This window comes from Clarias gariepinus, chromosome 1 (assembly GCF_024256425.1).
Source record: "Clarias gariepinus isolate MV-2021 ecotype Netherlands chromosome 1, CGAR_prim_01v2, whole genome shotgun sequence".
Lineage (NCBI taxonomy): Eukaryota > Metazoa > Chordata > Actinopteri > Siluriformes > Clariidae > Clarias > Clarias gariepinus.
Window position 1 is genome coordinate 21,906,966 of NC_071100.1, and position 14,760 is coordinate 21,921,725.

Below are 14,760 nucleotides of genomic sequence, written 5' to 3' on the forward strand. Positions count from 1 at the left end.
TGCTGCTGGATATCTGGAATGTCCTCGAGGATTAATAAAGTATCCATCCATTCATCTGAACCAGAAATTACCCAAGCATGAAAAACGACAAGTAATACTATAATAAAGATACAAGTAAAAAAATAAACAGTTTGGCAAATGATAAGTATTCTGGCAAACTGCAGGGCAAATTTCCTAATGTTCTTTAACTCCAGATCTGATTGTTCACAAGTGAAATGATGTGTCCATGTTTGCCCAAAAATACAAAAACAGTTAATAAACACCAGGATCTGCTTAGAGGTCATTGCAAAATGTTTGGAACTGGACTAGCACATCTCAAACTCCCAGCTTTATCTAGTGTGCAAGTTCACGCTAGCTTTAATCTTGAACACTGTGTGGCATTACGTGGGGAAGCCTTGGACGTCCTTCCCATGGTGGAATTTTCACTTTTTCATGTTAATCCAAAAGTTGAGAGAGAGTGAGAGAGAGTGAGGGAGAGATCACACTGTGACTGCTGAGCAGGAACATTGTAGACGTTTTGATATCTAATAACTGATTAGGATTTGTTATGTTTCACTGCAGCACACAGCCAAGTAACAGAGTGTGGGATTGATGGGTGGAGAAAGCATGCAAAACTAGACGTCTTTACGCAGACTTGCTGTCCCTTTAAACAATACGCGATAGCAAAAAATATATATACATTTTTCCAATTTCAAATTAATGGAATCTATTTGTGTTCGTAAGTTTATCAAAAAATACCTTGAAGGCAGAACATTTATCCAGCTTAAACCTTCCTTAGAATAGTTTTCCTGATGCGTCTCTTCTCCTGAGAGCAAATATACTGCACTTACTTAAACGTCCTGGTTGTCAGGGTGACAGTGCTCTCTGTGTGTGTGTGTGTGTGTGTGTGTGTGTGTGTGTGTGTGTGTGTGTGTGTAAGTCACACATGTGACTCAGAGTCAACATCCTCCTTTCTGTCTTGTGCATGTCCAACGTGACTGTAAGAGTTAGAATAGCAGTCAATTCTGCTCTGAGAAAACACTCAAAACACCAGCATGTGGACACGCGCACATGCACACGGAGACAAAAAGCAGCATTAATAGAGAATGGGAGAAACGTCTCTCACTTCCCCTCTGCACTGGCCTAGATAGCTACAGCGAAAGCAGGTTATAAATGTCCTCAGGACCTTCTGGATATTAGAGTCAGCCGTGTTCTGTTGCTGGAGCAAAACTCAGCAGGATGGCGTCTGTCTCCAGGGACACACACTCTCCTTTAGGACTGCAGGTGCAGTGCAATCTATAAAGACATCAGCTCTTATACATTTCTCATCATAAAACATATTGTCGCTTCATGCAACACTCTGTCCTGCCATGGAGACACTGGCTGGAAAACAGGAATACACTTCAAATGGGATGCCAGTCCATCACAGAGCATAAACCATATGATGAACTAAAAACTACATGTCTGAGCTAAAGTAAAGAGTTTATGCATCTGGACATTCTCATCACAAACTGAGTGATTAGTTCCACTTCACCTCAATCAACATCATCCAAACCGGCAGCTTTAACTCTGCTCCAGTGCTTTTAACAGACATGAACATGTGATGAACATCACAGTGTTTGTTAGTTAACTTGGCTGCTTTTGACCCAAAGCAACTGCCTTATGATGTGTTTTCTTTACTGATAACATTACAATAGTAGTTTTTAATACAGTTTGGCCGAATTCAATCGAGTATCGTTGACTGTCGACAATAATGATGCTCAAACTCTGAGAAACCAAAAAGCTACAGCTTTACATCTTTGGCGTGGAGCCGTCACTCACAGGCGGACTGTGGATTTTATCAGGCATAGCAACTTTATTTTACTGCAGTAATGTTTATTGTCTGACTTGTCTCGAGCAGCTATATTTCTTACAAGTTATCAAGTTTCCATTGCATAACTTGTGTGGATTGCTCAAATATCCTGGTTTCCATGGTTACCCTTTCTTTCTTGTTACAGAAGCCCTCACGCACAGTACAGTGACGAGACTCTTAGCCACAGTAAAACATCTGAACAGTGCAAACATTTTAAAGGAGGTCAAACGTCTGTGAATGACGATCCCGGCCAAGGTGGCTTGGAGCCCACTGCAGTCGATCCCCTGAACATTCAGCGAGTGGAATGCCTGATCCTTAAAAAAGTCATGGATATCTGGTCACCAACTTACAGAAGAGACACATCTGTCTGTGGGAACTGTACACACAATCATTCATCAACCCCCCCCCCGTATCATCCTAACCTCGCTCCAAGTCATTTCCATATGTTTGGGCCATTAAAGGAGTTCCTGGAAGGCCAGCGTTGCAGACGTGAAGCAGGCAGTTCTGGCATCCTGAAAAACATTTCTACCTTGATGGTATCCAAGCTCCAGTGAAACACTGGGACTATTCTGCACAATCAAAAGTCCTGGTTTGACTTTAACATTTACCTAAACGTGAGAAGGTTTCTAGATAACACAGAAATGGTAATGATTTATAATTTCCATATCTATAAAACTTCAAAATAAATAAATAAATATATATAAATATTGCTAAAAGCACTAATGATAAACAGCGACTTCATTAACCTTTAGATTTGTGTCAGAGAAAAAATTTAAAATCTATTTTAAAGTGGAGACAATCCATTGTAGGGGTGTGATCCGTAAAGCATAGGTGTCACGTCCTAAATTGTTTAACACACCTACATGTAAATATCAGGAAATAAAAGCTGATATTCTTGTCCATCATCTAATTGTTTTTCCCCTTTTAAAAATTTCAAACCCAAAAATCTTTAGTGCATATCAAAACGTAATAATTGCCGTTGCATTTCCAGTGCTTTCGGGTGGGCGGGGGGTTCCACCCACACCAATGTCTAGACCTAGAATGAAATCGTTATTAAAAGGGTAATCTCTCCTTAACGAGCACTGTATCAGGCAAAACCCCACACGCCTACTCATTAATGTAATTATCTAATCAGTCAGCAGCAAGGTAGAAGGGCTGGTCTGAGTTTATTTTATTTTTAACTGCTGATCCCATGGTATTTTCTCACACAAACAGTCTCTAGAGGTTACGCAGAATGGTGTTAGAAAGAAAAAGCATCTAATGAGCTGAAATTCTGTTCTGCACGTGCATCACGTCACAGCTACAATCTGCTCATCTTCTAATGGTTACTACCAGCATAATAATGCGCCGTGTCACAAGGCAGAATCATCTCAAACTGGATTCAAGAACGTGTGTCAATCTGCTCAGTGTGCTTCCCAGTCCAGACCAGAATCTTTAACATCCTTGAGGATAAATGCTGCGAAGAACTGTGAGCCAAGCAAGGCTTTATTAAGGAAAGTGCTCACTGATTCTAATTCATCACAATATTATATAGTCATATCACCTCCAACCCTCTCAGTGTGTATGTAAGTGAGAACATTCACTGCCTGCCTTGCTCCAATGGTAATGTAGCCTAGCACACACACACACACACACATCATAAATTCCATGGTGAAGCGGGAAAAGGTCACATCTGTGCAGTAAAATTGTGCAGAGAGAGAAAGAACATCATGACGTATGATTTATCGTATGCAGCTAGGCAGTGGGGTGATGCGTTATCAATATCGCAATGTTATACCGAGATAACGTTTACGACAGTGACGAAAAGCAGAGTCACTCACATGAACAAGCCACCGGCTGGCAAGGGAACATGAGTTTATAGCTGCTATAACGCAAGCGATAATAGAAACTAACCTGCAACCCGACATGAAACATTCCACAGCATGAAAGTAAAACTGTTCTTTTAAACATTACCACTGCTGGAGACTTAAAGACGTAAATCACCTCAGGATGCTCGGAACAGTAACTCTTTTGTGTCAGGCTGCATCGTGCCACCCCAGGGTTAACTCTCCAGCTAAAGCACACACAGTCGGGATTTCTGCCCATTCATAATCCCCACTTCTATCATGTAGTCATAACCTGCCTAAAAATCTTCATAAACTCATAATCCACTTCACTTTAAAGCCATATTTGAAAGGGAATGAGGCGCCTTTGACAGATGATACCATCACTAGGGTTACACACACTTGGGACACTTCTATTCCAGACTGTTTAGTCTAATCCTGAGACACTGCATCACACCCACACAGTGTAGTCACCCTGCACTTGCACCAATGTGAGTGTGTGTGGCCTGCAAGCAAAGGGTGGAGTGATGAAAAGAGCCACAGTAACACACACACTCCAATTCAAACACAGCATTCTGGCCCTACTCCTGCCGATCAAACACACACGACACAGTAAATCTCCTGCTCTGCTCTGCAGCGGATTCTAACGCACCTTTACTGAATCCTTGGTTTCATGCAGGGCTCTGTTCGGCTCTTTTTAGCAGTCTACTGATCAAATCAAACTGTAGCTTACTGACTTAAAACTTAAAGTCTCAACTTAAAAGCACCAGAGCTGAAAGATGGTCAGTGAGTGCTCTGATGATTTACTATGAATAGTAGAGATCAGGAGAGGAAAAAAAAAGAGGATTCAGCCCGTCATGATTCTTTTGTGTTGCAATTAATGAGTCACCACACGCCTCCGAAATTATTTTTAGATTTTCATTGGTTTGCATTTAAGGTGGTGCAATCCAAACTATTCACACATTGGCAGACAGCAGATGGAGGTATGAAAATGTATTTGCCCCCTTCCTGACTTTTCTTTTTTCTTGCATACTTGTCACACTTAAATGATTTTTATCAAACTAATTTTTATATTACACAAAGATTAGAGTAAATACAAAATGCATTTTTTTAAATGATGATTAAATTCCGTAAAGGAAAAAAGCTGTCCAAAAATACTTGGCCCTGTGTTTAGAAAAAGAAGAAGAAAAAAAAAAGCTTTGCAGCTTTTGAACCTGGACGGCTCGCCGTAATTGATGGACACACGCCTTAACCTTCTGCGCTCTACCAGAAAATCCTGCAGGAGAATGTCTGGCCATCAGTGTGTGACCTCAGGCTCAAGTGCACTTATGCAGCCTGTCCACCTCTAAACGGCTCAGAAAATAAAAACGCTCTGGGCTGGCAAAGTCAAAATGGGCCCGAAAATTCCTGCACAGTGACGTGAAAGACTCACTTTCACGTCACTGTGCCAGTTATCGCAAACACCTGATTGCAGTTATTGCTTTCAAAGAAAGCACAACCAGTTGTTAGGTTCTGGGGCAATTACTTTTTCACATAGGGCCAGCCAGGTTTGGGCAGTTAATAATATAAATCGTTTAAAAACTGCATACTTGGGTTATCTTCAACATAAATATATTATTAATAAAATCTGTGACAACTATGCAAACAAAATAAAACAATCAACAATGGACAAAATCTTTCATGGCATTGTGGCATCCTGTGTTGTAAGAGGACAGAGGGTAGGTTAAGGCATTGGACTACGGTTCAGAAGATCCCAGGTTCAAACACCACAACCACTAAGCTGTTACTGTTGGTCCTTTGAGCAAGGCTCTTAAGCCTCAACTGCTCAGAAGTATAATGAAAGAAAAAAGTCACTCTGGATGAGGGTGTCTGCCGAGTGCCTAGATGTAGATGTCTGGATTTTTATAAAATTGTGATACTAAGAATCACAATACAAATGGAAACGGCACCTTGGTATAGATATAATACTTTACTGGCTCGTCCCTGATAATTCCCCTCCCTTATGATCAATCAACAAGCGGTAATCTAAAACATTATACATTAAGGTACCCTTATATATGTATTAACATACATATAACCGTGATTTCATGTTACCTGGCTTATACGACCCATCGGTACATGTGTACACAGATAAAGCATGGAGGGAAGTAACAGAGATTGCTGTCGCCACTGGGTAGTTCAGTTAGATCGCTTTGCTAATCTGCCGGCAAAGCTAGAACGCAGCCTGGCATACGGTATGTAAATGAGACAACCGGTTTTTCCACACTGATTAGTGTATCGTTTACTTTGTGGTTAAAAAACTAAAAGACAAAAAACGCAAATGGTCTCTATGCGGCAACAAGAGACAAACTACAAACAACAATGACTTTTCTTCATATTTCTTAATCTGAATGTAGGATCGCACATCAACTGCCACTTTTATTCATTTTAAACTAATGATAAAAAAAAAAAAAAAATCAAACCCATACATTATACAAAGTTTGTTTCATGCATGAACATGAGCCCCAATATTCCACTAATAATGAGAACAACAGCCCAATCAGACAATGTAAACATCTTAATTGGAAAAGTCTGACTCGATCGGAATGAACGTTGTGTGAGAAAGAGAAAATGGGGAAATGGGGAACTATTAGTCATGTAAACACTTGACCCGATCATTTCTCTCTTCTTGGAGAGAAGGGGGGGGGGGGGTTGTTACCAAATGTGACATCTCCATCCATGTAGGGGGTGCTCGATGACGATGACTTATTTATTTATTTATTTTTGGAAAAACTTTTTATTTATGTCTGGTTCACATTAAATTTAAGAGTTAAAAATTTGCAAAGAACTAAAAAAATTTAATAAACCTAAGTTTGTCTTCTCAAATTTCTATAAATTTGGTGATCCATTGGAAAGTTAGAAAAGAAAGTTCGGCCTGTAATTATCACGAATAAATTACAGCACAGTGAAATCCTATTCTTCGCATATCCCGGCTCTGTTGTAGCCTGGGGTCAGAGAGCTGGGTCAGCCCATTTTACGGCACCCCAGGTGCCGACGGGGTTAAGGGCCTTGCTCAAGGGCTCAATGTGGAGCTGGGGCTCGAACCACCCACCTTCCGATCCGTAACTCAGCCTTAACGGAGATAGCACCGCCGCCCCTGTTGAGCCACCACTGTCCCTTGGTGTCCCCCATAAATTAAAGCTATGATGTAACATTATGTTTCCCGAAGGGACATTTTGCTTCCATTACTGATTGTTAAACTCTGTGAGGACGGCTCTCACCCATCTGTATTTACTTTCATTCACTGCGTCTGTAGTGGAGGAGAAAGAGCACCGACTGTCTTATCATTTCATATGTAGTAAAGTGTCTACCCAATAAAGCTGAATTCTTGTAAGCAATGATAATGCAGAAAGGGTTAGAACATAATCTTAAAGTTTAAGAAAAATACTTTGTTATATATTTCCAGCAGATGAAATGCTTCACAGCATGCAGAACCACTTTACATGTCAGTAAGGTGTATGTACACGTGATCAGATCAGAGTCCATGTCAACAGTTCAGGTGGAATCAGGTGGAATCTTTCATCTGAATTATTTGAATACATTTGAAGAAACGTTGTTCATGTACATTCGGTTAGTATTCACAGCTTCATTTTTTTTTTTCACAAAGATTTTAAACAGGCTCTTTTCACATGGTCATTATAGGGTATTGATCGTAGAATTTTAAGGAGAATAATGAATTTTATCCATTCTGGAATAACGATTTAACATAACAAAATGTAAAAAAAAGTGAAGTGCTGTGAATACTTTCCGGATGCACTGTAGCTAACAATGCAAAAATAAATCCACCGACCAGTTTTCTAGGTGAAAACCTCATTTATTAAGCTAGACCTTTATGGTTACAACTAAAATCCAATGAATACAGCAGTGCAGCTCTAGCTAGGTGTGCTAGCTCAGGATGTCAAATGGCAGCATCTGTCCTTGTGGCAGCTTTTAGATTGTGTAGCCTGTGACATGATCATGTGACCCCATTACAGGCAACCATCTTAAACGTATCTAATAACATTTACTTTCGGTCTTAATTAAAAAAAAAAAAAAAAAAAAAAAAACAGGTAGAACTTGCAACACAAGGAAATGTTTCTTGCCGTTGAAAAACGTTTCTGTGTAAATTTAATCAGATTTTATAAGAAGGATAGTTTCAGGTTGACAATAAGAGCCTAGCTTACAGGCCGAGTTACTACAGATAGAAAAGAAAGAGCAGGTTTTACTAATGAAACACATGCAAACATGCTAAAAACATCTAAAACAACAGAGACGAGGAAAAGAATTTGCTTAAACCAGCGTCTGTGGAGGGACTTTATCTGCGACGTGCTGCTTCAAGCTCGGGTTCCATACACATCTGATAAACATGATGTGGATTCCTTTCATTGTCGTGCACTCACACACTGCGGAGCTGGACATGATGTAAGTATACTGCGTCATAATCGCTGACTAAAGCAGAGATAAGGCAGTTATTAAGGTATGTCATGGCACAGGTGATGATGTGGAGAACCACATTCCAAGCACACAACGTGCAGACACAAGCCGAACACAATGCTTGGGAACACTACACTGAAACTGTAACGCACTCGCACGCATGCGTATACACACTCCTTTTCTGCACCACTGGCAGTGCAAGCCCAGACGGGAGGCACAGTCCAACAGAGAGTGACACTTGGAAGGGGGGCCTTTGCAGCTCGTGTCAAAACTAGCCCACAAATATTTTTAAAAACCTCAAACACTCTGCTTCACTCCCCAATCACAACAGATCTCCAGCCAGTGGGGTTGACCAGACTCCTGCCACAGACATGTGACTGATGGGATTGCGATATTTTTCCCTACAAGCAAAAATTCCTTCTACACACTCACTGCTGGAGCTATATTTAACAAAAACGGAGTCATGCAGGCTGGAACAGGAAGTTGATCGCTCGTTTGCGTGGAACAGCTCAGAGACTTAAACACAAACTTGTCACTTTTCTAAACTTCCACAACCCCAGCACACAGCACTGACCCATACTTATTTTAAAGCTCTGCAAGAATTATGGTGTTTAAAATTGTCGTTTTCTATAGATAACTGTGGACATCGCGTAGACATCATACGACATCTAATTATTAGAAGATAAGTTACTTGTTTGGGTAAGATCAGTAACTCAGATTCTTACCATTTTATTTCATACTTGCATCAGTGGTTTAGGCTTATTCCATTATATAGACCCTTTTAAAGCCTACATCACGATTACATCACAGTGCTAACAGGAGACAAAACATTACAAACATCTGAGGCAGCAGGTGCTGAAAATGGCATCTTGCTATGGTGTCGTGTGCCGGAACTTAATGATTGACTGTTCCAACCTTACGATTTTATTGCATACCTGCTTTTATTGCTAGTAAAAAAGAAAAATAAATACAAGGAAAAAGGTCTGGAGTAAGGCAGTAATCAGATATGCTTGTGTTTGTAGTGCAAGCTTTATACCAGGTTATATAAAGTATTGTCTGTTGTAGGCGGGTACACCAATCAGCCGTAACTTTAAAACCATTAACATTAAAACCTAGTTTGTTAAGAAACTAGTTTTTCGGTTCCGCTTGTGCTGCCAGGACTCCTCGAGGCATGGCTCCATGGAATCTCTGGGGGTGTGCCGTGGTGTCTGGCTCCAGGACATGTGGGGTGGGGCCTCTGAGGATTGAGCATCAATGGGTGATTGGGATCTGGCGAGTTTCAAGTCAAGTCAAGTAGGCTTTTATTGTCATCTCATCCATATACAGTTCAGTACACAGTAAAACAAAAAGAAAAAAAAATGTTCCTCCAGGACCAAGGTGCTACATACAACATAAATGTACAACATAAATTAACAGAAACTAGTTAACTAAGAACCTAATTAGGTCAGGTCAACAATTTATCTGCTGGCCCCGTGTGCAGCGAGCTGTGATGCAATGGGGTTCTGATATCCATCTGTTGTGGCCAACACCGGCTTTTCTGGACTGGCTGGCCCTGGCTGGACTATGACTGGTGCCCATGACCCCGTCACCAGTTCTGGTATATAATGGATAATCAATGCCTTTCAATTCCCCAATAGTGGTTTTGTCATGCCAACTAATGAAGAGAAAAAGTGATGTACCAGGCTAAAGGGCAACCCCCTTCCAATCCTCTTCTTGGTGATTTACATATGAAATAATAAATATTTACATGAATCATCCGAATGGGGGAAAGAGCGCGATCTCCAGCACTTTTAACTGCAGCATGGTTGTTTTTGCCAGACAAGCTTGTTTAAGTATTGTGGAAATGGATAATCTCCTAGGGTTTTCTTACACAATATTCTCTCGAGTTCACACAAATTGGTAAGAAAAACTATCATCATCCTGTGAGTGAAGGGAATAAAACTACAACAAACTACAACAACAATGCAAATTTAAAAAAAAAGCACTGGGTTCGACTCCTGTCAGCCAAGAACTGGAATATATATTCATTACTTCTGTTTCACACAGGAACTGTTTAAAAACACAAAAGACACACGAGTGCTAAAAGTACAAGCGGCTTGTCCTAAACATAGGATCACACATAAACAGCTCCGCGAGCTAACAAGCATTTCCAGTATGTGGTGGGACGAAGGCTGCTCCTACACAAGTCAACTTATTCACATGCACAATTAGGCCTAAATATGCTGAAATGCTCACAGCTATTCAGCATCTCCCTCTCCAGGAACTTAACATCAGAGTGTGCACCGAATTACAGACAGCTTGTTTGGGTCAGAACCTGATTCTTTCCACAGAAGGAAACACATCTAAACTGCTTGTGCATGCTGGAGCTGTATCTTGTTACTACTTCTTCCACAGAAATCTGAGCTGTCTGACGAAACAGAGAACTATGTAGCAATTAGCCAAAAGTAACAAAGAAATGTTTTCATGTTAAGCTTTCACACATCATCAATTATCTGCTTTTAAACTAAATCATTCAGATACATTAATCCTGATTTCATTTCATCTAAATCTGACAGTGAAAAAAAAACTATATTTTGCTGCCTGGCTGTTACGATAAAAACAAAAAGAATCATTTAACCCCTTGTCTATGTTTACGGTGTTATATTGCACTCTCAGCTCAACTTTTAAAATTTAGCTCTTGTATCAAGAACCTAAACTTGCTAGCTAGCTCTAAGAGATGGGATTCACCAGGGATCAGTTAATACGATATCACAATTCGATTCATACTGCAATTTTATAAGTGTTGCTATTTTATAAATAAATAATATCTTTCTCAGATTTGGTTATAATTCTAAACAAACTGTACAAATAATTTGCAGCTATTTAAATAATGCAAATGTGCAGGATTATTGAGGAAGAGCAACACTTCAATTACCTCAAATGCAAACGCAAAATAAAAAAACATACATTGTAAAATCTATACATCACCACACAAGAGAATCATGATACGTAACTGAATCGATTTTTTTCCCATCTTTACTAGCAACTAGCTAAATACTTCAAGCTGGCTGATGTTATATTCAGCTTCATTTAAATATAAAAAGTAGCTAAAAATGGAACATCATTTAATGTTTGTGGGTTTTGCCACACACTTACTTTCCCAGTAAATTAACTGCTATAAATAACTTTGACTTAATGCTTAATATTTATTACTTGGTTCATCGTGCAACTCAAAAACAAAAAGTAAATGCAATAGATTTAAGTTTTAACAGAGTCCCTATGAAAGTACACATAAGCTGTTCTACACATTAATTTCAAGATGTGTGCTTTGGAGACTTATTATGTTTTTATAAAGGCCATGAGAAAAAGCGATCCATGTCTGGAGTATTAAATTTTGGTTTATTAAAGTATTTGTAATCGCAGCACCTGGACAATCTTAATGAGTCTTTCAGCCATCATGTCCTCCTGCTTATCCTACGTTCTCTTGCTGTTCCTAAAAAGCACATAGTGCTCTTTATTAGCAGGGCGTCAGACACTAACAGCAACCTTTAATCTACCCTGTAAATGCTGAAATGCATCCAGTTCATTCTTTCATTTAATCCCAAAATAACTCTGAAACGAAAAACAAATTAATACAGAGTAGTAATACTTTTAAATCTCATTTTTTCCACATTTTGAAGCAAATGAATGAAGGCAATGTACACAGACCATGATCCACATCTATCTCCTCATTTTAACTGTTGTAATACTTAAACATATTTTAAGTTGACTGACTGCTTTTTTTCCTTTTATTGCAAACATGTTCATTTTGTATAGACAGATTAAAAATAATCGGTTTTTGTATGTCAATATTTACACAGAACACTATTTGAAACCAATTTTGTGCTTTTGAGGGATAAGTGGTTTTATCTCTACACTGTTCAAATCTCCATCCTCTGCTTTTCTTTCATTTAAGTATATTATTTTACACCAGGTTTTAATTTCGCTATTAAGTGCATTAAATATCATGAAATCCTATAATCATATATACACAGCACACTGCTCCTAATGGTCACATTTATCTTTAAGACAGTTTAAGCCACAAGGTTGACACTTGGTTAAGCTGCTAGCTGTCTGACGACTCCTGGGCAGATCATGAAGCTTGCATTTGTAAGGAAAATGTGTTTTGTTTTTGTGGCTGGTTGGCACTCATTAGAGCAACTCTCTTCCAGTAAAAAGGAAAGAATGAAGCCAGGAGAACTCTATGGGGGCGGCAGCGTTGCAGTATGCTAGAGCAGACTGCAAAACAAACAGTACCTGAAGTATGTGTCATGACAGGCACAAGAACCTCGACAGCACTCGCTTGCTCTCCATGGCAGAAATCCATCAATCCTGTTAAAGATCAAAACCTAACCATGTTGCAATAATTCATAACAAAAGTACATTTGATCGTTGGTAGTTATAAGCGGTAGAACTGCACTGCTGAAGCCATGTAGAAAGACAAGGGATTATGAAGGCATCTGATATCACCAGCGTGACTGGAGAGGAACACCGGCATGTCTGTATGCAAATCCAACTCATCACCGGTGGTGATCTACAAGGTGGAGTGTTTTATCATCTCATATTCCAGATCAGCAACCTGATAGAAATGATTGGTCACATTTCTCTCACTATTTAATAAACATCCAAATACCAATCCACCCACACACACACACACGCGCACAGTGTCCAATGCACCTGCATAGCATGTCATCAGGTATCTCTATTCATCTTTTTCACCAAGATCATCACTCAGCCTTCACACACACTACGCCAACACAAACAGAATAGTGTAAGAGTGTGCAGGTGTTTATTTCCATATAGAAAGTAATACCAAAATGAAAGCCATAGTCCAGGAGTACTGATACCCCTTCACCTCATAGAGCTGTGCACAACTTTAGAAGTTTTATGAAAATAAGAGATCAACTGAGATCAGCTAATCTTACTTGCAACATACAGGTTTCCTGTTTAAATAACCAGAAGTCAGACTGAGCTGTTGCGCGGAATGCAAAAGAAAAAAAAAGTGCTTACGAAAGGGTTAACGTTGTACTGTATATTGAAGACTTCTTGTTAAGTTCTAGCAAGGATTCTTAAAAAAGGATTCTCTTCAGCCTCTTCTTTCTATGCACACATGCAACATCAATTTTTTCATGGAGAAATAAATTCATTCAAAGACTCAAAAATATACCAAAAACACTCAGACAATGCATCTCAATGAATTAGAATATCATGGGAAAGTTTTTTTTTTTTTTCAATACATTTTAAAAGTTCTCTCATGTAAACTGAAATATTTTACGTCTTTTTTATGATTATGGCTCACAGCTCACAAATAATCAAAAATCCAATATCTTAAAACTGAATATTTAATATTAAGTCAAAATCAATTACTATTAACAAAGTGTAAATACTGTGCATCTCTTGGCCTAGACACAGAAGTTCATTGCTGAAAAAGTGCTGGAAGCATACAGTATAAAGTTGACTGGAAAGAAAAAACAAAGCTGAATGAGACTGGAGTCAGCACATCAAAAGCCACCATGCACAGATGACTTCATGATATGGGCTACAACTGTTGCATTCCTAAGTATCAAGCCGAAAATCCTAAATCAGTGACAATCCCAGGAGTGTCTTACCTGGGCTAAGGAGAAAAAGTATTGGACTGCTTACCAGTGGTCCAATGTCCTCTTTTTAGATTAAAGCACATTTTGCATTTCATTTGGAGAGGCACAGGATACAGGTTGCTTGAAGTCCAGTGTGCAGCTTCCACAGACAGTGATGATTATTTATTTATTTATTTTGGGAGGAAGGAGGGGGGGGGGGCATATCATCTGCTGGTGTTTGTCTACTGTGTTTTATCAAGTTCAAAGTCAACACAGCTGTCTACCAGGAGATTTTAGAGCACTTCATGCTTCTGTCTACTAACAAGGCTTTATAGACCTGTCGATTTCCTTTTCCCAAAGGACTTAGCACCTGTCAACACTACATAAACTAGCACTAACTGGTTTGCTGACCATATTACTGTGGTTGATTGGCCAGCCAACTCACCTGACCTGAACCCTATAGAGAATATATGGGCTATGGAAGATGAGAAACAGATGATCCAACAAGATAGATAGATGAGCTGAGGGCTGCTTTTAAAGCAACCTAGTCTTGATTACCTCCATGCCATGCTGCATCGACACATTTGTGTATTGTGAATTATTTTTGGGTGATCTTAGGAAACATCCAGATACTGGATTTTTTTATGAGTTGTAAGCAGTAGTTATTGTACTAAAAATAAAAAAATGCTTAAAATATTTCACTTTACATGCCATGAATCTATGTATGTGTGTGTGTAAGAACGCGAACGCCACCGGAGCGTTTACTTCACGGGAAACTGCCGAACTGTGTTTGAAAAAAGTTTATTATTTTTTTTATTATAATATTTTTTTTTATCTTCTAAATTATATTTTAATTTATTGACATGCATTGTAGTTTCCCCAGCTAAAAAGTAAAAGAATGATACAATGTAGTATATGCAAACAACATCAAATAAAGGAAACCAGAAAACTTTGGTTTGATGTTATCGCCGCCATATTATATTTCACAGAAGAGGCTTGGTAATTTTAATTAAATACTAAAATACGACAAGTAACTTTATAGTTTAATTAGACAAGCTAA

At 39.1% G+C, this 14,760-nt stretch overlaps 1 protein-coding gene across 1 annotated transcript in view; it reads right to left on the bottom strand.

Annotated features, from left to right (window-relative positions):
• The window catches only part of tesk1b (testis associated actin remodelling kinase 1b), a 33,379-nt gene that overhangs the window by 15,225 nt on the left and 3,394 nt on the right, over positions 1–14,760 (bottom strand). The window lies entirely within an intron of this gene.